We start from the raw sequence: 25,404 nt of genomic DNA, 5'->3' as shown, positions 1-25,404 counted from the left end.
ATGAGGAATTCATAATAAGCACGAGTGATCAGCTCATGTTGACTATGTCCATGCCCTTTATGCACACTGCCTGTTGCTCCTACCAATTGAATGGTCCAGTGAAGTGTTTAGATCGCGGTGACATAGGTGGTTCGTTGTCGGCGACGTCATGAGAAGTCCACTGAACCTTATCATTTAGAGGAAGGAGAAGTTATAACAAGGTTTCGATAGGTGAACCTGCGAAAGGATCATTGTTGATGCCCCACAAAAGATTGACTCGAGAACCGGTCTGAAAGTCGCCACACGAGGCGAGCCTCTTCGTGTGAGCCAGGGATGTGGCCCTACTCTGTGCAAGCCTGAGCCCCTATCACAACAACCAACCTCGGTGCCTGAGGCGCTAAGTAAATGCAGAAAAGTAGCGCGCCGCTGGCGGCCCAAAAGTAGTAGCCTCAAAGCCAGCGCCATGTCTTTTGCCACTTGCATATGAAAACGACTCTCGATAACGAATATCTCAGCTCTCACATTAATGAAGAATGTAGCAAAATGCTATACTTAGTGTGAATTGTAGAATCCCGTGAACCATCGAGTCTTTGAACGCAAGTTGCACCCAAAGTCATTAGGTTGAGGGCACGTCTGCCTGGGCATCACGCAATGTTGCCATTGCCCGAAATTGCACGAGGCAAAAGGTGGCCTTTTGAGAGCCCCGACTCTCGACAAGCTGAAAGACACCCTTCAGTGATAGCCACCACGGTCAAAGGTGGATGAGATGTCAATCGAGCCCACATGTACACTCATCGTCCCTCGAGTCGAGCCGCCAGATCGGCGTCCCTGATTGCTACCCCAGGTCAGGCGGGGCTACCTGCTGAGTTTAAGCATATCAATAAGTGGAGGAGAAGAAACTAACAAGGATTCCCTTAGTAACAGTGTGCAAATCGGGAAAAGCATACTATGAGAATCGGTCTCCCCCAGTGTCCGAATTGTAGTCTGGAGAAGCGTCCTTAGTGGCAGACCGGGCCTAAGTCCCCTGGAAGGAGGCGTTAGAGAGGGTGAGAGCCTCGTCATGCTCGGACCCTATCACACCAAGAGGGGCTGTTGACGAGTTGGGTTGTTTAGGAATGCAGCCTCAATCGGGCGGTAAATTCTATCTAAGGCTAAATACTGGCGAGAGACCAATAGTGAACAAGTACCGTGAGGGAAAGATGAAAAGGACTTTGAAAAGAGAGTCAAAGAGTGCTTGAAATTGTCGGGAGGGAAGCGTCTCGGTCGAATGTTGAACAACACGAGTTGGTTTGCCGTTCGACTTGGTGTGTGGACTGACGCGGATTACGGCAGCAGCCCAAGCTCGTGCTGTTGACATGCCCGTAGTAACATTATTGCTGTGATCGTGGCTGGCAGTGTCCACCATCACGGCGTGCCTTAACACCCCCGCGCTCCTGGTGTTGGCTCGCGAGCTCTCCATTCGGCCCGTCTTGAGGTACGAACCAAGGAGTCTGACATGTGTGCGAGTCAACAGGTGAGTAAACCTGTAAGGCAGAAGGAAATTGATTTGGCGAGATCCCCCGCGGGCTGCACCGCCGACCGACCTTGATCTTTTATGAAGGGTTCGAGTGAGAGCATGCTTGTCGGGACCTGAAAGATTGTGAACTATGCTTAAGTGGGATGAAGCCAGAGGAAACTCTGGTGGAGGCCTGAAGCAATACTGACATACAAATCGTTCGTCTAACTTGGGTATAGGGGCAAAAGACTAATCGAACTGTCTAGTAGTTGGTTCCTTCCGAAGTTTTCCTCAGGATAACTAGAGCTTGAGTATGAGTTCTATCAGGTAAAGCCAATGATTAGAGGCATTGGGGGCGTAACGCCCTCGACCTATTCTTAAACTTTAAATAGGTAAGACAGTGCGGCTGCTCCATTGAGCCGTGCCATAAAATCAAGAGCTCCAAGTGGGCCATTTTTGGTAAGCAGAATGGCAATACGGGATGAACCTGAAGCTAGGTTACGGTGCCCAACTACGCGCTAACCTAGATCCCATAAAGGGTATTGGTTGATTAAGACAGCAGGATGATGGTCATGGAATTCAAAATCCACTAAGGAGTATGTAACAACTCACCTACCGAATCAACTAGCCCCAAAAATAGATGGCATTGAAGCGTGCAACCTATACCCAGTCGTCAGGGCAAGCACCAGGCTTCGGTGAGTAGGAGGGCTCGGCAATCACTACAAAACTTCTAGCGCAAGCCCAGGCGGATCGGCCGTCAATGCAGATTTTAGTGGTAGTAGCAAATATTCAAATGAGAACTTTAAAGGCCGAAGAGGGGAAAGGTTCCATGTGAACGGCACTTGCATATGGGTTAGTCAATCTTAAGAGACGGGATAAGCTCGTCTGATAGCGTGTGACACGCGCACTTTGAAAGGAAATTAAGTTAACATTCCTGAATCGAGATATGGTAGCTAACAGCAACGTTAGGGAGTCTGAAGACGTCAGTTGAGGCCTCAGGAAGAGTTCTCTTTTTTGTTTAATAGCTTGCCTACCCTAGAAATGGCTCAGCTAGAGGTAGGGTCCAGTGGCTAGAAGATCACCGCACATCGCGTGGTGTCCAGTGCGCCCCTGGCGGCCCTTAAAAATCTGAAGGACCGAGTGCCTCCCACGCCCGGTCGTACTTATAACCGCATCAGGTCTCCAAAGTGAACAGCCTTTGGTTGATGGAATAATGTAGGTAAGGGAAGTCGGCAAAATGGATCCGTAAGCTCGAAAAGACAACATTGCCTCTGTTCCCCAAGATATCATTATTTCTCAAAAGACTCCCTGTAAAATCTCTAATCTAATTTCAATGCGTATGTAAAGATTGGAAAAATATCTTTAAGAGTCAGATTTTCATCAAAGAACACCTCCACTACTCTCATACTTACCATCCAAACCCTCCTTTTATGCTTCGATGGAGACCAAACCAATGTCCTCTATGACTTGGCCAAAAGGGACATCCCCTCTCAAATCTCTATCACTTTGGTTTGCTGGATCATGATTTGCAAATGCAAATCCTTGAAGTTCAAAAGGCACCTTTGCTCGATTCCTATCCGTATACTCAGATCCTTGATTCCAACAATGGCTTGTTTTGTGTTGAAATCTATAGGTTTGATGTATTTTCTCATAATTTTTTTTATTATGGAATCTAGTTATCAAAGAGGTTAAACAGGTGAACAAAACTATTACAAAAAAAAAAACTTTCAGTGGTGACTCTAAAAAGTTGTCGTTGAAAATGAACAATCTGCGGCAATAAAAAAGTCACTGCTAAAAGGGTGACTTTCTATGGTGACAATATATAGTGGCTGCTGGTTGTTAGACTTTCAGCAGCGATAAGTGTATGTCGCTATCGAAGGTCTAAGTTTCAGTGATGACATGTGTCACAGTTGAAAGTTGACAATCAGTTGATTATCAATGTATTTTAAAATGTATTATAATTTTTTTAAAAACTAATTTTATAATAAATATGTTATAAGTTTCAAAGCTGACAATTAATAGCCACTTTATAGTGTCGCCACTGAAAGTGAGACTTTCAAGGGCGACTTTATAATGTCCCTGCTGAAAGTTTGATTTTATATTTTCAACATTATTTTATATTTTTGTTTAATTTAATATCTAACTTTTTAAGACATTAATTTTATTGCATTATTGTAATTTTATAATGAATATATAAAATAACATAATGAATTTTCATTTAATATATTTAAGATAAGGTTAAGGTATTATTTAATGCTAATGAGTTAGAGTAAAGAATTAAGCCAACCATATTATTTTATGTCAATTTTTATTATCAAGTAATGTTTGGTTTGATTCAATACAACCACTTAGGCTAGTTTAATTAATTGGCTTTGGTCAAATAACACCAAATTTAACTAAATTGACTAATGCATATGCCAATGTGAATTTATCAAAAATCCAATATTTGATTTTTTAATTTGAAATGCATATAATGCAGTAATGAGTTTCTATTTTTAAATATTTTATGACTAAATTGATATTTTAAACAATAACAGTACTTGTTTATAATAATTAGACATGTGATAATTAAATTTATTCATTCATAGAATGATATTTCATCTAACATAATTTTTTAATTCAAATTCTACATTTAAAGCTTGATTTTGATTTAAATGCTCCCAGTTTGATGGCTAATGATAGGAAAGAGAAAGATAAAAAGAAAAAAAATGAGATATTCTAAAATTTCACTTTTAACTTTTATAATATACAAAATATATCTATGTATGTGATGCTATATGATTTTTTTATTTGATGCTATATTACGACATAAAATAAAAAATAGATAATATAATGTATAATTTTTTTGTAAAATTATAATTTAAAAATGAAAACTAATTAAAAAAGTAAAGTGTAATGTAAAAAAACCTAATTACATTAGTTAAGAGTTATTTTTAATTAAAATTAAAAATAAAATTTTAAATGAAATTAGCTAGAAAAATAAATAATTATGAACTAATGTATAATCATCTATATTTTTACTATTTATTCTTAGATATTTTTATATTATAATTATAAATATGAACATTAAAATAAATAATATAATAACTTCAAGAAGTAAAAAAAAATTAAATAAATAATACAAATGATATTATATCAACTATATTTATAGTTTACTTTAGACAAAAAAATATAATATAATTTGCAATTTGAATAAATCAAAAAGGGGGTCATGAGTTTAAATCTTGGAGGAGTCAATTTGTGAAATGAAAATATAAATTGGTGACATGATGACACATAACACGAGGTGGGGGCAACAAGTGGTGTGAGATAGGCGTGACACGTGGAGTGGTGATGTGGCGACTTGTGGAAGGGTGCTGTGGCGACACATGATGGGTAAAACTAATATTATTTTTTAGTGGTGACAAAAAAGTCATTGCTGATTGATAGTTTTTGTAATGATGAAAACTTTTAGTAGTGACTTTTCAGTTGAAAGTCAATTTTTTTTATAGTGTAAATAGGTGGCCTCAACTATTCATCACCCTATAGGATTTGGATTTGGGTTTAGTTTGGTTCTTAATAATTACAAGATAGTGAAAATTTATAAGGGATACGGTGTGGTGAATTGTGTGGAAGTATATTCATTATGCTCGGTGTCATGTAAAAAAGTAGAGTTCAGAAATTTAGAGGGAGTAACACTTGTTTTTGAGGCAGTTTGTGTCAATGGAGCGATGTATTGGATTAGGGATAAGATGGACGTGGAAAATTATGTTGGTTATGATTTTACGTTGATTGTTTCATTTGACATTGAAAAGGAAGTCTTTACATCAATACCGATACTTGTTTCAGAATTTAATGACAATTACCAACTTGCTTTGTTTTCAGAATTTAATGACAATTACCTACTTGCTTTGTTTGAGAACAAACTTGCTCTACTTTGTGATTATATGACTACACAATACTGTCTTGAATTATGGGGGCTGGAGGAGGGTCCAAGTGCGTCTCGGGAGAAATGGAGTTGGACTACAAAGTATACGGGCTATCCTTATTCTGTTATTCATGCAATCTATATCCAATGACTATTTGGATGAATGAAATTGCCTTCAAATCTCGAATAATTGAATACCCATTTATAGCAATAAGTAGTTTATATTTGTTCAATCTCACTACAAGCCTAGGAAGTTTTCTATCCCTAAATATTATGATCTTCACGGTATTTTCAATTATGTGGAAAGTCTTGTATCGGTTGAGAACCTTCATACTGAAGAAGGTTTGCAAATCTTAAGTATTATGTTGCAGATGCTTTTCTTGATACCCTTTATAAACTTTTGTTGCTTTATTTGATCTATTTATGATATTAGTTTAGGTTAATTAATTTTTTTTATACAGATGTGTGTATATAATTTAAAGTTGCTAGTGTATATTATTTGGCACATTTCCATGTAATATACCAATGACGTAATTATATTCTGTGGGAGGTAAGAAAAGTATAAGTGAAGCTAATTTGAGTTCTTGTTTTCGTGTGAGAGGCGGATTTGAATAACATTTGTGCAGAGACTAGTTCACAATACTTAGGTCTTTATTACATGGTGATATTCCAACTGCTCTAAATTAAGAAACCTTAACATATGAATGTATGAAGGATGAGATTACAATCGGTTAATTAACTTCTGGGCTTTACATGTGAAAAGAAATCTTTTGAAAATCATATATTAAAATATGTTTAAATGATCTTCAACATAGACATATATTGAATTTAATTAATTAATTTCATCCGGGCTTGGAATATGATCAAATGAAATTTTTTGCAAGTATTCTGGTTTGTTTTAATTAGATTGTGCTGGATAAAAATCCATTGCACCATCATTTCTTCATGTTAAAATTCCAAACACTATCCTTAGCTTATTATTATAACTGTTATGCAATTTATACCTAAACTATAACTTCAAGAGTGATTTAAACCCTGAACTCATATTTGATATATTTTATTTGTACTTTTGATTTTATTTTATTTGTCCGTTGACAAGAACTACGCACACATCTAGATTCTGGAGTAATATTTCATATTAAGGTGAACTTTAGGCTTAAATTGATGATATATGTATGTGTGTGTGTGTGTATATATATATATATCAAAACAAATATGAAATCCATTGTACATGCATGCCAATTTAGTAAGTAATAATCATGATATGTGCAAAAAAATTTATTATAATTAATCAACCAGCTAAAAGATATAGATATATTGTTTATTAAAAAAAACAAATAGATATAGATAAATCTCCTTTTAATTTACTGGTCAAAAACAAAAAAACAAAAATTTTCCTTTGATTTACCTTTTACTAAGAAGCACTAATAAGTAAATGTATGGGATATGGGATTTGAAATTATAAGAAAAATTACGATAAAACATAGATTTGGAGATTTGGATGAAATCCAAATTCGAATCCATAATTTTTTATAAATTGAAATTGAAATTCAAATCCCCTATATGTAAAGTTCTAAAACCCTTATATTTTACGTTTAAACGGCAAAATTACGATAACTTCCCAGCGCATTTATTTTACGCCGATGTATTTGTGTTAGCATGTATATATAACTAAGATAGATAATAAAAAACTAAGTTGATAGTAGTAAAAAGTTTAAATTTTAAATAAATATTTTTATATGGAACTAAAACTTTAACACTTATTTGACCTAATTTTTAAGTAAATAATTTTTTAAACTTAATACATTCATATGTTCTTGATTTTGATTTTGATATAAAAGCTATACTTAAATAAGTTTTGAGATCTCCTGAGCGGAGAGAATAATTTTCCTTCTCTTTTTATTTGGGGGAGGGATGTCTCGCCTCTCCTTATTTTAATTTCCCTCCTTTTTTCTTCTCACCATAGTTAGATCAAAACTCTAACGGTTTTGATTAATTAACATTTGATAAATTATTATGCAAATTTTACATAGAAATAGATAAACAAATTTAAATTATTAAAATTTGATCCAAACAATTTAAAACTATAATATTCAATAATAATAATTTTATCAACATTAAATTTGAACTATTAAAAAGTTTTTGATCTAACAATTTAAATTTTTATAATTGTTATATATTTACTATCCACATGTACTTCACACAGTTCAGATTTAACCCTTAAATTAATATAGAACAATTATAAAAATTTTAATATTGAATTCGACCCTTCAAATTAAATTTAAACCATATTAAAAATAAAAATTATTAAAATTATTTATAATTTTTATAAATTTTTATTTTAATAAATATAAATAAAAATATATAACTCATAAACGCTTTCTTCCATAGCGATTCTCTGTCTAATGGCGACGAGCACAGTGAAGAAGTAGCCGGTAATTATGGAAGAACACAAATTGTATCTTCCCCAAGAACTCATCATTAACATTCTCAAAAGGCTTCCTGTGAAATCTCTTCTCCAATTCCAATGTGTTTGCAAATTCTGGAACGATCTCATCAAGACGAGTTTCTTCATCCAAAGAACACCTCCACTACTCAACTCATCATCAAGGTCCTTTTCTTCTCCTCCACTGGGAATATTTCCCCTTCGATCGCATGCAGTTTGATTTGCTGCATTTCGACAAGAAAACCCTTCAGCCTCTACACACACCTTCCATAACCGATCTCTTTTCATGACATGTTCGCATCATTGGTGCCAGCAATGGCGTGCTCTGTCTTCAAATCCAAAACGAGAGAACCTAGCCACATTCCCTTTTGCTCTGGAATCCAGCCACCAGAGAGGTCAAACACTTGCCCAAAACTATCAGTAACATTTAGGATCAGTGCCATGTAGGGTTTGGGTATAGTGTAATGGTTAATGATTACAAGAGAGTGAGAATTTATTATGACAGTTTTTTGGATTGAGTGAGTCATGTCGACGTGTATCCATTATCCACAGGGTCATGAAAGGAATTAGAATTTAAGCAAAAGGCTGTAGGTATGATTAGTAGACCTAAAACAAGTATCGTTAATTATGTATTGGTTTGGCTACGACGACATTTATGGGTTTAGTTTGTTAGCTTCATTTGACATTGTAAGGGATAAATGTTTACATTATTTATTCCACGGCCTGTTTCAGGCCATTATGTAAAGCAAACTGCGTATGAGAACAGACTTGTTTTGCTTTCTGAGACTGAATTGTGTATGATGGAGAGGATGGTACAGGTGGATTTGGGGAGAGATGGAATTGTACTAAGAAGGTTATAATTGTTGATGGCACCAGCAGTGTAGACATGAACGACGAATGACGAGCTACTTAAGTTGTGCTCAAAAGGACACTATCTTTAAGAACTATTTCAGCACATCGGGACGACAGACCGGTAGTTCCTCAGGATTAAACAAGCACTTCCTACGGAGCAAGGAACCGGAATAACAAAAACTAAAAACAAACTCAGATGAACAAAGTAGCAGAAGCCAAAGGGAGGAGAGAAGTGCCCTGAAAACTCAAGAGGCTAGCGAGTTGCTCTGTCTACACCCATGGCTATATAGCCCGAAGATGGAGACATGAATGTTGGTTCATAATCATCGGATTAAAGCTTCAGTTACGCTATCATAAGTCACGTTTAAATACTTGTTTGGGGGGTTACACAAACGCTCTTTTTATTTGACCGGTCCTCCTCCTCTCTTGACAACTTGACCCATTGCTCTCTCTTCTTGTTCAACTGGTCTTCCCCCTCTCTTAATGCTCCACGTCTTGGTCTCCCTCCTCTTAGGTGTGTTTACTCATTGCTCTCTCTCTCCTTATTCCACTGGTCCCCTTCCTCTTGACCACAAAATGACTGCACCAACCTAACCCATGTAAATACTATTATTTGATGATAAGACTCAAAAAGGATGATAAACATACAAAAACAGGGGGAAGGAATAATAATGGTCACGTGAATATTATTATTTGATGAGAATATATAATTTTACCGTTTTATGTATGTAGCAAAAGAGAATGGTATTTACTGTGCTAAGTGTTTTGCTTGTTTTAATGGTGGTGGGTGATAGTTTGGTGAGGGTGGATCTATGTTTAGTGATTCTCTACACACAAACACGTGTGTGTTGTTGTTGTTGGTTTTTCCCCCCAAAAAAAGTATTCATTTTTTCATGAGTTGGCTTCTGGAAGCAATTTTGATAGATGGAGCCTTTCTTTTGTTCCCCTCTTGTTGCCTTCTCCGTTGTCTTCTTCTTCTTCCCTCACTTCGCGCCATGTTACTACTACTGCCACTTAGCTTCCTGTCTTCCCTTTGTCACTCTCATTTATTTATTATCTTTTCTTCTTTCTCCATGTATTTTTATATATAATATATAATTGGTTACATATATCTCATTGATGATTTAAATATAAATAACTTCAAAAAAATTATATATCAATAAAATAGGAAGTATTTATTTTATATATATATATATAATAAAATAATACTCACGTTTATTCTCACACTCAACTCTTATGTTTCAAGTTTATTTTTATAATTATATATATATATATATATATTTATTTATTTATTTACTTGATAGAGTTAGGCTTTTCTTTAATTTAAATGTTCCATTTTATATTTTTGATGTTCAAACATTTAGAATAGATTTATACTTTAATCATTATTTTTTTTTATTTTCTCATTTACTAACTTGCAGTTTTTAATATGCCTACACGTGTTTGTTGGGATGTGAGATGAACAAAACTCTTGATTCAGCTGATGGTCACCTACAAAACTCAAAATATGGACACAGATATGTCTGAGCTTCTACCAAAAATAAAGGACAATTGGGCAACAGCTTTGAATCACCAATTTTGTATTGACATGTACACTAGTGCAAGAGTGGAGTACTAAATTTTATTTTTAAAACTCATAAAAATAATGTAAGTGTTTTTATTTATTTTTTAGTAAATTTAATATTTATTATTTTAATATATAATTATTAATTATTTTTTAATTTTATATAGCCAATTATTCTTGGGCGCGCTGTTGGTCTAAATGCTCGTCAAGAAGTAGTCCTAGATATCTAGAAGCCTTAAATACAATATTTCCTCCTGATGAAGAAGTTTTGATAGTTCCACAGCCAGAGCCACAGCAGCAGCCAGAGCCATAGCCATTTTATCCAAATCCAACTCCATAGCAATTTGTTAATTTTTTTTAATGGACATGTTTAGAAATAATAAAATAATAGATGCAGAACTTCATCATGCTCAAGCCATTCTTGATTATGAGCATTTTGATTATTGTAAGAGGATCTTGTATAATACTAGATTTGATCCCACAGATCCTAATCAGCGTAGGAGAGCTTTTTTAGTTATGGTAGAAGAACGTAGACTTGTTTTAGAAAATTGAAAAAGAAGATATTATATGTAATTTTTTTTATTTTCTCTATATTTAATATTTTATTAATATATATTTTATTTTTAAAAAAAAATAAAGTGAGTAAAGAATAATTGATGTGCAAGTTGTTAGATAAAAATAGATAAATATCAATATATACAGATTTGAGTGAAATTTCCAAAGCGAGCACATAACATCTTTTTTCGTAAACTCTTTTTGAATTGCAGTGAGTACTCACTTTCTAGTCCTATGCTTGTTGCTAGTGGTGATCCGATAGCTGACGATGATAGGATTTTTTTTTAACTATGATGGACATTTCAATTTTTTTGCTTGTGAAATTAATATGTCAAAGGGACCAGAGGGCTACAATGAGAATATAAAATCATTTGGTCCTTGTGTGATATAAATACTATATAGTAATCCTTAAATGCTATTTTTTCTATTATTAGTGATACGACAGGGCAGGTCAGGGTCGCAACTTTGATCCTTTTCTTTTCTATGTCAAAGACCTTTCAATTATTAGTCCTTGAATGGGGCATAGTGGTAAAAAAAATTGTTACAACAAGATTGATGTCACACTCTCTGGACTACATCTTATCAATCATAGCATTAATCGTACGGTTCTCTTCCCTTGCCCTCTCAACTTAATCTATTCACATCATGCACTTTCACCCTTCTTTAATGCTGTGATTTGCTAACCTAGATTATCTCCTTTCTCCACTTATAAGTCAAGCATCTTTGTCTAATCTTTCCTTTTTTAAAATATTAAATATTAAACAAGGGGAGAGATCAACATAAATGTTAGAATACATTTATTTTTTAATTTCAGCAATAATTATTATTTATACAGTTTATTATAATACAAGTTTTATTTTTTAGGTGATGAATTAGTCAAAATATTCTAAAATAGATTAAAGTTAATTTTATTTAAATTTTTAATGGGTAAGAAATTTTAAAAATGTTTATATTTTTTATTATGCATGAGAATGACACATAACAAATAAAAAGTTGTTACTTATATTTTAATTTGTTGGAGCATCAAGTGATAGATTTAATAATATTTATTGGGGATAAATTTTCTACTCTGAGGCATAACTTAATAATAAATTTATTTTTTATTTTTTTAAAATTTTTTCTCATATAATCAAAAGTAGTGTATAATTATTGAAAATTAACATATTCATCCTAAGCACAATACATTTTAAATGAAATAAGTTATTAAATGAATAGAGTCTTATAGCATTTTGCTTGCTTCTCTCTCCACATGAGCATTTCATTTCCTCATAGGTGCTCATATTCTATTATTGAAAAGGCAAGTAGGGAAGAGTTAAAAAAAATATTTATTTAAAAAGGTTAGTGGTCAATAAGAAGGGGGTCATCATGAGAGATGATAAGATCACCCTGTAGAGTGAAATGCTCACTTTGCCAATGCAATCAAATAAGACCGTTGATTCTTTTTATTTTTCTTTTGTAAAGTGTAACCTTGAGAAAGATTAATAAAAACAAAAGTAACGGTAATTAAAATTTGTTGGCTTTAATTGGGGGATAACTTTAAAAAATAGTGATGTCTTTTTATTATCATACTAATACAAATCACTTTCAATTATTTTTTAATTCTTATAAAATAATTAAAAGTGTTTTGTAAAATAAAACAAATATAGAAAATATAACCTTCTATTACAAATCTTAATACAAGAGAGTTATTCTAAATTCCAACTGAAATTTTCTATACAATTTCATGGGTTCAATCTCGAGGTTTGTAATTTTAATTTTTCTAATAATTATTGAGTGGCAACAGGCACAACTCTTAAGCCCCAATTTATATTTGGAAACTCGTTACTTTAATATATTTAAACATTGCTCATTTTTTTATGCCAAAAAAATACAGCTCATTTGAATATATTAATAAAGTTGGTAAAAAAAAAGGAGAAAAAAATTCATTGAAAGGCTTGTATTAAAGCCAACACATATAGAGAGTAGGCTTGATGTGAAATGACTATGGGCTTAACACTTTAACATGATTAGGGAGCACGCTTTGTCTATTATAAATATTTGTTCTTAAAATATAAGATTAAAAAAATATAAAATGCAAACCTTGTCTGTATATAGTACACATTCCATCGATACCTAGTCTTTTATATAATATAAAAAGCCATTTGCTGACTGAAAAAAAAAATCCCAACCATGCCAGTATATGTAAGAAGTAAGAGGAAGATGGCATAGAGATCCTGTCTCAATCACATAAAAAACTAAAAGAAATTTGTTATTTAATATATTTAAACATGGCTAATTTTTTTTGGGCAAAAAAAAATACAGCTCATTTGAATGTATTAATAAAGTTGTTAAAAGAAAAGGAGAAAAAAATTTATTGAAAGACTTGTATTAAAGCCTACACATACAAAGAGTAGGCTTGATATGATATGACTATGGGCTTAACACTTTAACAAGATTAGGGAGCACGCTTTGTCTGTTATAAATTTTTGCTCTTAAAATGTAATATTAAAAAAAATATAAAATGCAAACCTTGTGTGTATATAGTACACATTCCATTGATACCTAGTCTTTCATATAATATAAAAAGCCATTTGCTGACTTAAAAAAAAAATCACAACCATACCAATATATGTAAGAAGTAAGAGGAAGAAGGTATAGAGATACTGTCTCAATCACAGAAAAAACTGATAAGAAGTAAGAGGAAGATGGCATAGAGATGCTATCTCAATCACAGGAAAAACTGAAAGAAATTGTTATTTAATATATTTAAACACGGCTAATTTTTTTAGGCCAAAAAATATAGCTCATTTGAGTTTATTAATAAAGTTGGTAAAAGAAAAATGAGAAAGAAATTCATTGAAAGGCTTGTATTAAAGCCAAGACATACAACGAGTAGGCTTGATGTGATATGACTACGAGCTTAACACTTTAACATGACTAGGGAGCATGCTTTGACTGTTATAAATATTTGTTCTTAAAATATAATATTAAAAAAAATAAAATGCAAACCTTGTCTGTATATAGTACACATTCCATTCATACCTAGTCTTTTATATAATTTTAAAAGCCATTTGCTGACTTAAAAAAAATCACAACCATGCCAGTATACGTCAGAAGTAAGAGGAAGATGGCATAGAGAAGCTGTCTCAATCATAGAAAAAAACTGAAAGAATTTTGGTATTCAACATACTTAAACACAGCTCATTTTTTTGGGTCAAAAAAAAAATACAGCCCATTTAAATTTATCAATAAAGTTGTTAAAAGAAAAACCAAAAAAAAAATTCATTGAAAGGCTTGTATTAAAGCCTACATATACAGAGAGTAGGCTTGATGTGATATGACTATGAGTTTAACACTTTAAGATGATTAGGGAGCACGCTTTGTTTATTATAAATATTTGTGCTTAGAATATAAGACTAAGAAAATATAAAATGCAAACCTGGTCTGTATATAGTACACCTTCCATTCATACCTAGTCTTTCATATAATATTAAAAGCCATTTGCTGACTTAAAAAAAATCACAACCATGCCAATATATGTTAGAAGTAGGTGGAAGATGGCGTAGAGATGATATCTCAATCAAAGAAAAAGCTGAAAGAAATTTGGTATTTAACATATTTATACACGGCTCATTTTTGTGGGCCACAAAAAATACAGCTCATTTTAATTTATTAACAAAGTTGGTAAAAGTAAAATGAGAAAAAAATTCAAGGAAAGGCTTGTTTTAAAGCCTTCACATATAGAGAGTAGACTTGATGTGATATGACTATGGGTTAAACACTTTAACATGATTAGGGAGCACGCTTTGTCTATTATAAATATTTGTTCTTGAAATATAATATTAAAAAATAATAAAATGCAAACCTTGCCTATATATAGTACACATTTCATTCATACTTAGTCTTTCATATAACATTAAAGGACATTTGCTTACTTAAAAAAAAATCACAACCATGCCAGTATATGTAAGAAGTAAGAGGAAGATGGCATAGAGATGCTGTTTAAATCAGAGAAAAAATTGGAAGAAATTTGGTATTTAACATATTTATACACGGCTCATTTTTTTGGGCCACAAAAAATACAACTCATTTTAATTTATTACTAAAGTTGGTAAAAGAAAATGAAGAAAAAAATTCATTGAAAGGCTTGTATTAAAGCCTATATATACAGAGAGTAGGCTTGATGTGATATGACTATGCGCTTAACACTTTAACAAGATTAGGGAGCACACTTTGTCTATTATAAATATTTGTGCTTAAAATATAAGACTAAAAAAATATAAAATGCAAACATGGTCTATATATAGTACACATTTCATTCATACTTAGTCTTTCATATAATATTAAAAGCCATTTGCTGACTTAAAAAAAAATCAAAACCATGCCAATATATGAAAGAAGTAAGAGGAAGATGGCATAAAGATGCTGTCTCAATCACAGAAAAAAATGAAATAAATCATTTGAATTTTTTAATAAAGTTGGTAAAAGAAGAAGGAGAAAAAAATTCATTGAAAGGCTTGTATTAAAGCCTACACATACATAGAGTAGGCTTGATGTGATATGACTTTGGGCTTAATACTTTAACTTGATTAAGGAGCACGCTTTGTCTTTTGTAAATATTTGTTCTTAAAATATAATATTTAAAAAAATATAAAATGCAAACCTTGTCTATATATAGTACACTTTCCATTCTTACCTAGTGTTTCAAAAAATATTACAAGCCTTTTGTTGACTTAAAAAAAATCACAACCATGCCAGTATATGCAAGAAGTAAGAGGAAGATGGCATAGAAATGCTGTCCCAATCACAGAAAAAACTCAAAGAAATTCATTATTTAATATGTTTAAACAGAGCTAACTTTATTGGGCCATAAAAATACAGCTCATTTGAATATATTAATAAAGTTGGTAAAAGAAAAAGGAGAAAAAAATTCATTGAAAGGCTTGTATTAAAGCCAACACATATAGAGAGTAGGCTTGATGTGAAATGACTATGGGCTTAATACTTTAACATGATTAGGGAGCACGCTTTGTCTATTATAAATATTTATTCTTAAAATATAAGATTAAAAAAAATATAAAATGCAAACCTTGTTTGTATATAGTACACATTCCATTGATACCTAGTCTTTTATATAATATAAAAAGCCATTTGCTGACTTGAAAAAAATATCCCAACCATGCCAGTATATGTAAGAAGTAAGAGGAAGATGGCATAGAGATCCTGTCTCAATCACAAAAAAAAATAAAAGAAAATGGTTATTTAATGTATTGAAACACGGCTAATTTTTTGCTCCAAAAAAATACAGCTCATTTGAATGCATTAACAAAGTTGGTAAAAGAAAAAGGAGAAAAAAATTCATTGAAAGGCTTTTATTAAAGCCTACACATACAGAGAGTAGGCTTAATGTGATATGACTATGGGCTTAACACTTTAATATGATTAGGGAGCACGCTTTGTCGGTTATAAATATTTGTTCTTAAAATATAATCTTAAAAAAATAGAAAACACAAACCTTGTCTGTATATGGTACACATTCCATTCATATCTAGTCTTTCATATAATATAAAAAGCCTTTTGTTGACTTAAAAAAAAATCGCAACCTTGCTATTATATGTAAGAAGTAAGAGGAAGATGGCATAGAGATGTTGTCTCAATCATAGAAAAAAGAATGAAAGAAATCATTTCAATTTATTAATAAAGTTGGAAAAAGAAAAAGGAGAAAAAAATTCATTGAAAAGCTTGCATTAAAGCCTACACATACAGAGAGTAGGCTTGATGTGATATGGCTATGGGCTTAACACTTTAACATGATTAGGGAGCACGCTTTGTCTATTATAAATATTTGTTCTCAAAATATAACATTAAAAAAAATATAAAATGCAAACCTTGTTTGTATATAGTACACATTCCATTCATACCTAGTCTTTCATATAACATTAAAAGACATTTGCTGACTTAAAAAAAATCACAACCATACCAGTATATGTAAGAAGTAAGAGGAAGGTGGTATAGAGATGCTGTCTCAATCACAGAAAAAACTGAAAGAAATATGGTATTTAACATATTGAAACACGGCTCATTTTTTTAGGCCAAAAAAAAATACAGCTCATTTGAATTTACTAATAAAGTTGGTAAAAGAAAAAGGAGAAAAAAATTCATTGAAAGGCTTGTATTAAAGCCTACACATACAGAGAGTAGGCTTGATGTGATATGACTATAGACTTAACACTTTAACATGATTAGGGAGCATGCTTTATCTATTATAAATATTTGTTCTTAAAATACAACATTAAAAAAATATAAAATGCAAACCTTGTCTGTATATGGTACACATTCCATTCATGCCTTGTCTTTCATAAAATATTGAAAGCCTTTTGCTGACTTAAAAAAAAAATCACAACCAAGCATTGTATGTAAGAAGTAAGAGGAAGATGGCCTAGAGATGTTATCTCAATCATAGAAAAAATTGAAAGAAATCATTTGAATTTACTAATAAATTTGGTAAAACAAAAAGGAGAAAAAAATTCATTGAGAGGCTTGTATTAAAGCCAACACATACAGAGAGTAGGCTTGATGTGATATGACTATGCGCTTAACACTTTAACATGATTAGGGAGCAGCTTTGTCTATTATAATTATTTGTTCTTAAAATATAATATTAAAAAAATATAAAATGCAAACGTTGTCTGTATATAGTACACATTCTATTCATACCTAGTCTTTCATATAATATTAAATGCCATTTGCTGACTTAAAAAAAAATGACAACCATGCGCGTATATGTAAGAAGTAAGAGGAAGATGGCATATAGATGCTATCTCAATCACATAAAAATCTCAAATAAATTTGGTATTTAAAATATTTATACACGGCTCATTTTTTTGGGCCATATAAAATACAGCTCATTTGAATTTATTAATAAAGTTGGTAAAAGTAAAAGGAGAAAAAAAATCATTGAAAGGCTTGTATTTAAAGCCTACACATACAGAGAGTAGGCTTGATGTGACATGACTATGGGCTTAACACTTTAATATGATTAGGGAGCACGCTTTGTCTTTTATAAATATTTGTTCTTAAAATATAAGATTAAAAAAATATAAAATGCAAACCTTGTCTGTATATAGTACACATTCCATTCATACCTAGTCTTTCATATAATTTTAAAAGCCATTTGTTGACTTAAAAAAAATCACAACCATGCTAGTACATGTAAGAAGCAAGTGGAAGATTGCATAAAGATGCTGTCTCAATCATAGAAAAAACTGAAAGAGATTTGTTATTTGATATATTTAAACACAGCTAATTCTTTTGGTCCAAAAAAAGGTACAAGTCATTTGAATTTATTATTATAGTTGGTAAAAGTAAAAGGAGAAAAAAATGCATCGAAAGGCTTGTATTAAAGCTTACACATATAGAGAGTAGACTTTATGTGATATGACTCTGCGCTTAACACTTTAACATGATTGGGGAGCACGCTTTTCCTATTATAAATATTTGTTCTTAAAATATAACATTAAAAAAATATAAAATGCAAACCTTGTCTGTATATGGTACACATTCCATTCATACCTAGTCCTTCATATAATATTAAAAGACATTTGCTGACTTAACAAAAATCACAACCATGCCAATATATGTAAAAAGTAAGAGGAAGATGGCATAGAGATGCTGTCTCAATCACTGAAAAAATAGAAAGAAATTCATTATCTAATATATTTAAACACGGCTTATTTTTTTGGGCAAAAAAAAAATACAGCTCATTTGAATTTATTAATAAAGTTGGTAAAAGAAAATGGAGAAAAAAAATTCATCGAAAGGCTTGTGTTAAAGCTTACACATACAAAGAGTAGGCTTGATGTGAAATGACTATGGGCTTAGGGAGCACGCTTTGTTTATTATAAATATTTGTTCTTACAATATTTGATTAAAAAGATATAAAATGCAAACATTGTCTGTCTATAGCACACATTCCATTCATACGTAGTCTTTCATATAATATTAAAAGCCATTTGCTGACTTAAAAAAAATCACAACCATGCCAGTATATGTAAGAAGTAAGAGGAAGATGGCATAGAGATACTGTCTCAATTGCAGAAAAAATTGAAAGAAATCATTTGAATTTATTAATAAAGTTGGAAAAAGTAAAAGGAGAAAAAACATTTCATTGAAAGGCTTGTATTAAAGCCTACACATACAGAGAGTATGCTTGATGTGATATGACTATGGGCTTAGCACTTTAGGATGATTAGGGAGCACGCTTTGCCTATTATAATTATTTGTCCTTAAAATAGAACATTAAAAAAAAATATAAAATGCAAATCTTGTATGTATATAGTACACTTTCCATTCATACCTAGTCATTCATATAATATTAAAAGCCATTTGCTGACTTAAAAAAAAATCACAACCATGCTAGTATATCTAAGAAGTAAGAGGAAGATGGCATAGAGATTATGTCTCAATCACAAAAAAAAAAATGAAAGAAATCATTTGAATTTATTAATAAAGTTGGTAAAAGGAAAAGGAGAAAAAAAAAATCATTGAAAGGCTTGTATTAAAGCCTACACATACAGAGAGTAGGCTTGATGTGATATAACTATGGGCTTAACACTTTAACATGATTAGGGAGCACGCTTTGTCTATTATAAATTTGTTCTTAAAATATGACATTAAAAAAATATAAAATGCAAACCTTGTCTGTATATAGTATACATTGCATTCATACCTAGTCTTTCATATAATATTAAAAGCCATTTATTGACTTAAAAAAAATCACAACCATGCCAGTATATGTAAGAAGTAAGAGGAAGATGGCATAGAGATGCTGTCTTAATCACAGAAAAAATTGAAAGAGATTTGTTATTTAATATATTTAAACACAACTCATTTTTTTGGGCCAAAAAAATATAGCCCATTTGAATTTATTAATAAAGTTGGAAAAAGTAAAAGGAGAAAAAAAATTCATTGAAAGTCTTGTATTAAAGCCTACACATACAGATCGTGAGCTTGTGTCGACATACTTCTACCCCTAGTTTTTACGATTCAGGCTTCCAGCTTTTCGCATTGAGTTCTCAAGCATCATCGACAAATTAATGTTTTATTTATATATTTGTGTATATAAATATTATTTTTATTTAACTTTTATATCACCGATTTGACTGCTGGTCTAATTAATTGAATCGTGAAAACTGTGATCCGTTATTTTTTTCAATTTGACGTCAAGTCCGAATGTCAAAAAATTGGAAACAAGAAACAAAGAAAAGAAGAAAAAACAAACTATCATCTCTCGGTTAAATCACATACACTCAATTAACCTTCAAATCAATATCTTATTTAATCAAACAATTCATATGAATTTTAAAACCTTGATTGAATTGGGCATCTTGAAAAAGTTTATCAAAAGCTAAAATGGTTGAAAAAGCATTTCCTTTTGATGTAGTAGTCGCTCTTAGTCATACATAATCTTTTTTGGATTCTCATGGACCTTGGTCATTTGTTTGTCTATTTACATTTATTGGGGAGAAAATTAAAGAGAAGTGAAATCAAAGAGGAGTGAGAAAGTATGGAGAAAATCATTTAGCATTATACACATAAGAAGAATTGAGATATATATATATATAAATTAATATTCATGACCTGGCTCTAATAACACGTGGTGACTTAATATCTCAATTCATGTCAACAAATAAAACTAAGTAAAGTATTATGTGTGCATACATAAAGAATCCACAATCACTTGAGAAACCTCAATTATCTTAAGTATAGACAGATGTACAATCTACTGGACCCCCATAGTTTTCAGAGAGTTCAAAAATAATGGAGAAAGTGAAAGTTATCATGTCTTTATGGTTATCGACTGATCAACTTATACGAACCAGATCAATAACCACTATAATTAATTAATTATATTCCATTATCTTTTGACTCATTTAGTTAAGAGATAAGGAATAACTGATAATTATAGTGTTGTAGGTTGGGCCTCTATCCATTGGGCTTATTTATGTGGTCCACCTATCATGATTCACACAAGATCATAAAGATGAATCATTTAAGCTTATTAATTAATGCAAATTCATAAATAAATATTCCAACATCTACACCACACCATTAGCGGTTGAAGTTGTGAATAAGTTACTGCCATTCATTGCTGGAAGGAACATGAAGCTAACTTTAACTCTGTAATAAACGGTCTGTGGCTATTAATAACATAGATTATAACCTTGAGGTCAAGAGGAGATTTTCATTTTAAAGTTATCGATGAGAGAAAAATGAGTTTATTTTTTTAAAGAAGAGCCTGTTGGTCTAATTTGAGGCCCTGCACCCTACATAAAATCACTCTTAGATCTAATGTGTATTTGAATTAGCTATGTACCCAATTATTTGGGCCATCTTATGCCTCTATCTTCAATCAAGCCAGTGTTTACATGTCAAGAGAAGTCTTGTTTGATGAAGCCCACTTCTCATTTTCTCATACAGCCTTACCAATTATAACTACAAGACATGGTTGTTGGTGAGGAGTAAGATGATCGAAGTAGATTAGTCCGCTTCGATCATCTCACTCCTCATCAATGGCTACATCATCTTCTTCTTCCTCCTTCGACACATCTTAATCTTCTTCCTTTGACCAGTTCTCCTCTCTCGACTGTCGCTATTCTCATGGGTTCTTGCTTGCCATTCTCTGACTCACTGTCACAATTTCACGGTGCTCACTAATCTCAATCACCTAATCTTTGCTTTAGCCTCCAGGTACCTCTAATTCTCTGATTCAAATGCAATCATCCACAAGCACTAATAAAAAGATACAGATCCTAGATCCCATACAATCTTTCTCCTACTTCAAGACATTATGCAAATAAATTCTCTTGCCTCTTGGCAGACATTCATTTCAAAAACTCATAGCAATTGAAACACAAACAAAAGCAGTTGTCATTGACTGACCCTATCATTCACATCATCATTAAAGACACCAATCGTAAGGTAATACGTGTAACTCAAACCAGAGAGATGACATCCAAAGCCAATTTGGTGGAGACAAAGCCTCATAACAAGAGGTATGACCCTAAAACTAAAGACAAAAAGAATAGAAAATCTAATTATAAATCCAGTGCTTCTAACCCCTCTTTCAAGAAAAAAGGAAATTGTTTTATTTATAGTAAACTAAAATACTGTGTAGCACAATGTAGGAAGAGAGCGAACCATGATAAGCCTCAAAAGCCAAATGTAAATTTAGTACAACGAGATGATGGCATCATTGCTGCAATGGTGTCATAAGCTCTCTTGGTTTGTAATGTGAAGAAATGGGTGGTAGACTCTGGGGCTACTAGGCACATATGTGCTAACAAAGATATATTTACCTCCTATGATCTTGTTAAGGAAGGGGAAGATCGTGTTTACCTTGCTGATTCCCGAACTACCAAAGTTCAAGAAAAAGAAAAAGTGGTCTTAAAGCTCACATCAAGAAAGACTCTGGCTCTGAACAATGTTTTACATGTGCCTGAAGTTAGAGTAAATTTAGTTTCAGTTGCTCTATTAGGAAAAGCTGGGGTTAAAGTATCATTTGAATTTGACAAGATTGTAATGACAAAGAATAATGTATTTGTGGAAAAAGGGTATTGTAATCAGTGACTATTTATTTTGAATGTTGATGAAACGAATAAAACTGCATTTTTTGTCTATATGATTGATTCCTTTGATTTATGGCATGCTAGACTAGATCATGCTAGTAAAGTTTATATAAATAGGATGTGACAACTTGGATTGCTTTCTAAAATTAAAAACAATAATTTTGGAAAATGTGAAGTATGTACAGAAACTAAACAAAGTAAAAAACCTCATTTTTCTAGTCAAAGAGAATCTGAATTACTGTCTTTAATTCATACTTATTTAGGTGATTTAAAACAAATCATGACTAAAGGTGGTAAAAAATATTATATCACTTTTATTGATAATTTTGAAGATATACTAAAGTATACTTGTTAAGAAATAAAAATGAGGCTTTTGAAAATTTTATTTTAGACAAAACAGAAGTTAAGAATTAGTTAAATAAAAAGATTAAAAGGATTAGATCTAATAAAGGTAGAGAATATGTTTTTTTAAATGATTTTTGTGAAAAGGAAGGTATTATACTCCTGAGTCTAATGGTGTTGTAAAAAAGAAAAATAGAGCATTAAAAGAAATGATAAATTTTTTGCTTGTGAGTTCTTCTACACCTGATAACTTATAGGGTGAAGCTTGTAATGCCCTCACTGACATTACCATACACTCCACTACAAAATTTCTAATTACTTCAGATATTTGAGTTGAAATTATTGAAAACATTGGGATCCCAATAAAAGATTTTCAGAAATCTTTGTATAGTTTGCACAAGTATAAATCTTATTATGTATAGTGGAAGCAATAAAGCATTGTGCATCAAAGATCTAGAAAACATATGTATCATTGGAAAAAAAAGTAAAAATTAGCACTATGTACTGTGACTCGTGCCACATGCACTGCGGCATGTGGCACAGAGGCCACAGTTGCTCACTTTGTGCCGTGCGCTGCTGCATGCGAGTATGTGCGCCGCAGTGCACACACTTGAATTTATTGTCAAATGGCAGTTTCTGATATGAAATTCAAATGCATTACATTTTCATGTATGAAGTCTGATTGAGATGGTTCAAGCGCCCAGGCGAAGCTTGTTTCAAAATCTAACTAATGACACTAGTTTCATCTCAATCTGACATTTCTATCAAAAATTAGACACTAAAGTTTACTTTGATCATTTTCTATCAAATTTTCATCACTTAGGTGTCTCAATTCGAAACCAATCGTCATTACTTTTTGAGCCTTGACCAAGTCCAAATGGATAAAACACACCTGATTGACCATACACATGTACAATATAACACACATACACAACTTTGGCCTATAAATAGCCCATTTCTCCCTTTAGACTAAATTCACATTTCATTTCTTTAATCTTATATATGGCCAAAACACTACAAATAACTTCCAACCATCTCATATTCACACATAATTACATCCATCCATTAGCCCTTTCAGTCTTTTCATCATTCACACATATACAAGGGCTAAGGAGTTCAAAATCACAAAACATACCACAATCATATCTTATGCACATGTACAAATCCTATGACAACTTATACATATACAAGACTAATATCAATCAAATTCATTACACCATATCTTATAAAGATTTAGGCGAGAGATGTCAACTCAACCTATATCCTTTTCCTTTGACCCACCAGTACCAGAACCTGAACAATGTAAATAACCACGGGTGAGATAAAAATCTCAATAACTAAATATAGCTCATTGAATGTCTATTACCACATATAACCATGCCAAAGTAACTAAAATCATCATATAGCACATATATACATAGTATATTATAACTAAATTATCGCTTTTATATATAAATCACATTTCAAATAATTTTACACCTTAGTATGATTAACTATCCACCGATCCTCCAAAGCTCCCTGACACGAACTTATAGGCTCTTCTAGATCAACTACTTGTTGATCCGAGCTCACTTTTAATGGTAGAAACACCCGACTAAAGGTAATCTATCCTACCTAAAAACTATGGTTTTCCTTCTTCACACTTGTGATAAAAGTGTCATTGACTCCTAATTATATCCTAGCGGGCACTAGGGAGTTGCTAGATTGCCCAGATGTCCCATGGTAATAGTCTCATAATATGTTGTACCGGATTACTTATGGTAACAGCCCGTATAATGCTATACCAGATGTCTCATGGTGCTAACCCGACCATATGGATTTTACATCCACATATCTCCACTCACACACAACCCCACATATAAAGGGTGAACTCCCACCCCCTATGATCATGCTCTTTCACAATTTCTACTACTTATACATCTTTCCACAACATATATTCTTCCATCTCATATACATATACATATATATATCTATTAAAATCAATAACTTTTCAAATTCATTTCACAATGCAAAGTTCATGCTAAAAACCATTTCAATAACAATCATGCATAAAACTCATAAATTCACAATTTATCATTTGATATTTACTTCTACATAGTTATAATAGTTAATAAATATAATAAATTATATGGTTACCTTAAGACTTCTATTTGATAGAAAGGGTTACCCGTGTAACTTCAACCCTATTCAAGCTCCTTTCTCATAATTTGTGCATCACACACAATAATCTACATAGAATTGGCATTCAGATTCAATTTCTCTATTGACCAAAAGTGCCAATTATCACATTTAAACACTTAATCGTTATCAAAATCACATTTTACACTCGATTGTGTACATTACCACAAATCATCCTTCATTCAAAGTTTTAACATTTTGTAGCAATTTTCTCTCACTACTCTCTCTCTAGATTAGGGCAACTCTTGCTTAAAGCTTCAAAATTTTATCATTTCGACTACAACCAGTCACAAAACACTAGTTTAGCTCTAAAGAACCTTTTTACTACTATTGGGTAAGAAATTAACTCCTTAAAACTCTCAAATTCACTCTCTATTTAGTTAAAACTAAGAGAAAATAGGGTAGATTTGGAGATTAAGGCAATATGTGACTTACCTAATAAGTAACGAGTCAGGGACACCGTCTTTACTCCTGATTTAG

General features: G+C 32.1%; 1 non-coding gene across 1 annotated transcript; it reads left to right on the top strand.

Annotated features, from left to right (window-relative positions):
• The first annotated feature begins 470 nt into the window (after positions 1-470).
• Positions 471-626, top strand: LOC129314728 (5.8S ribosomal RNA). The gene has a single exon (XR_008594238.1). It is a non-coding gene; the product is annotated as a 5.8S ribosomal RNA (ribosomal RNA).
• Positions 627-25,404: the final 24,778 nt, after the last annotated feature.

This window comes from Prosopis cineraria, unplaced genomic scaffold (genome assembly GCF_029017545.1).
Source record: "Prosopis cineraria cultivar Desert tree isolate PC_DT_omini unplaced genomic scaffold, ASM2901754v1 PC6, whole genome shotgun sequence".
NCBI lineage: Eukaryota > Viridiplantae > Streptophyta > Magnoliopsida > Fabales > Fabaceae > Prosopis > Prosopis cineraria.
This window is presented reverse-complemented; position numbering and strand designations above follow the sequence as displayed.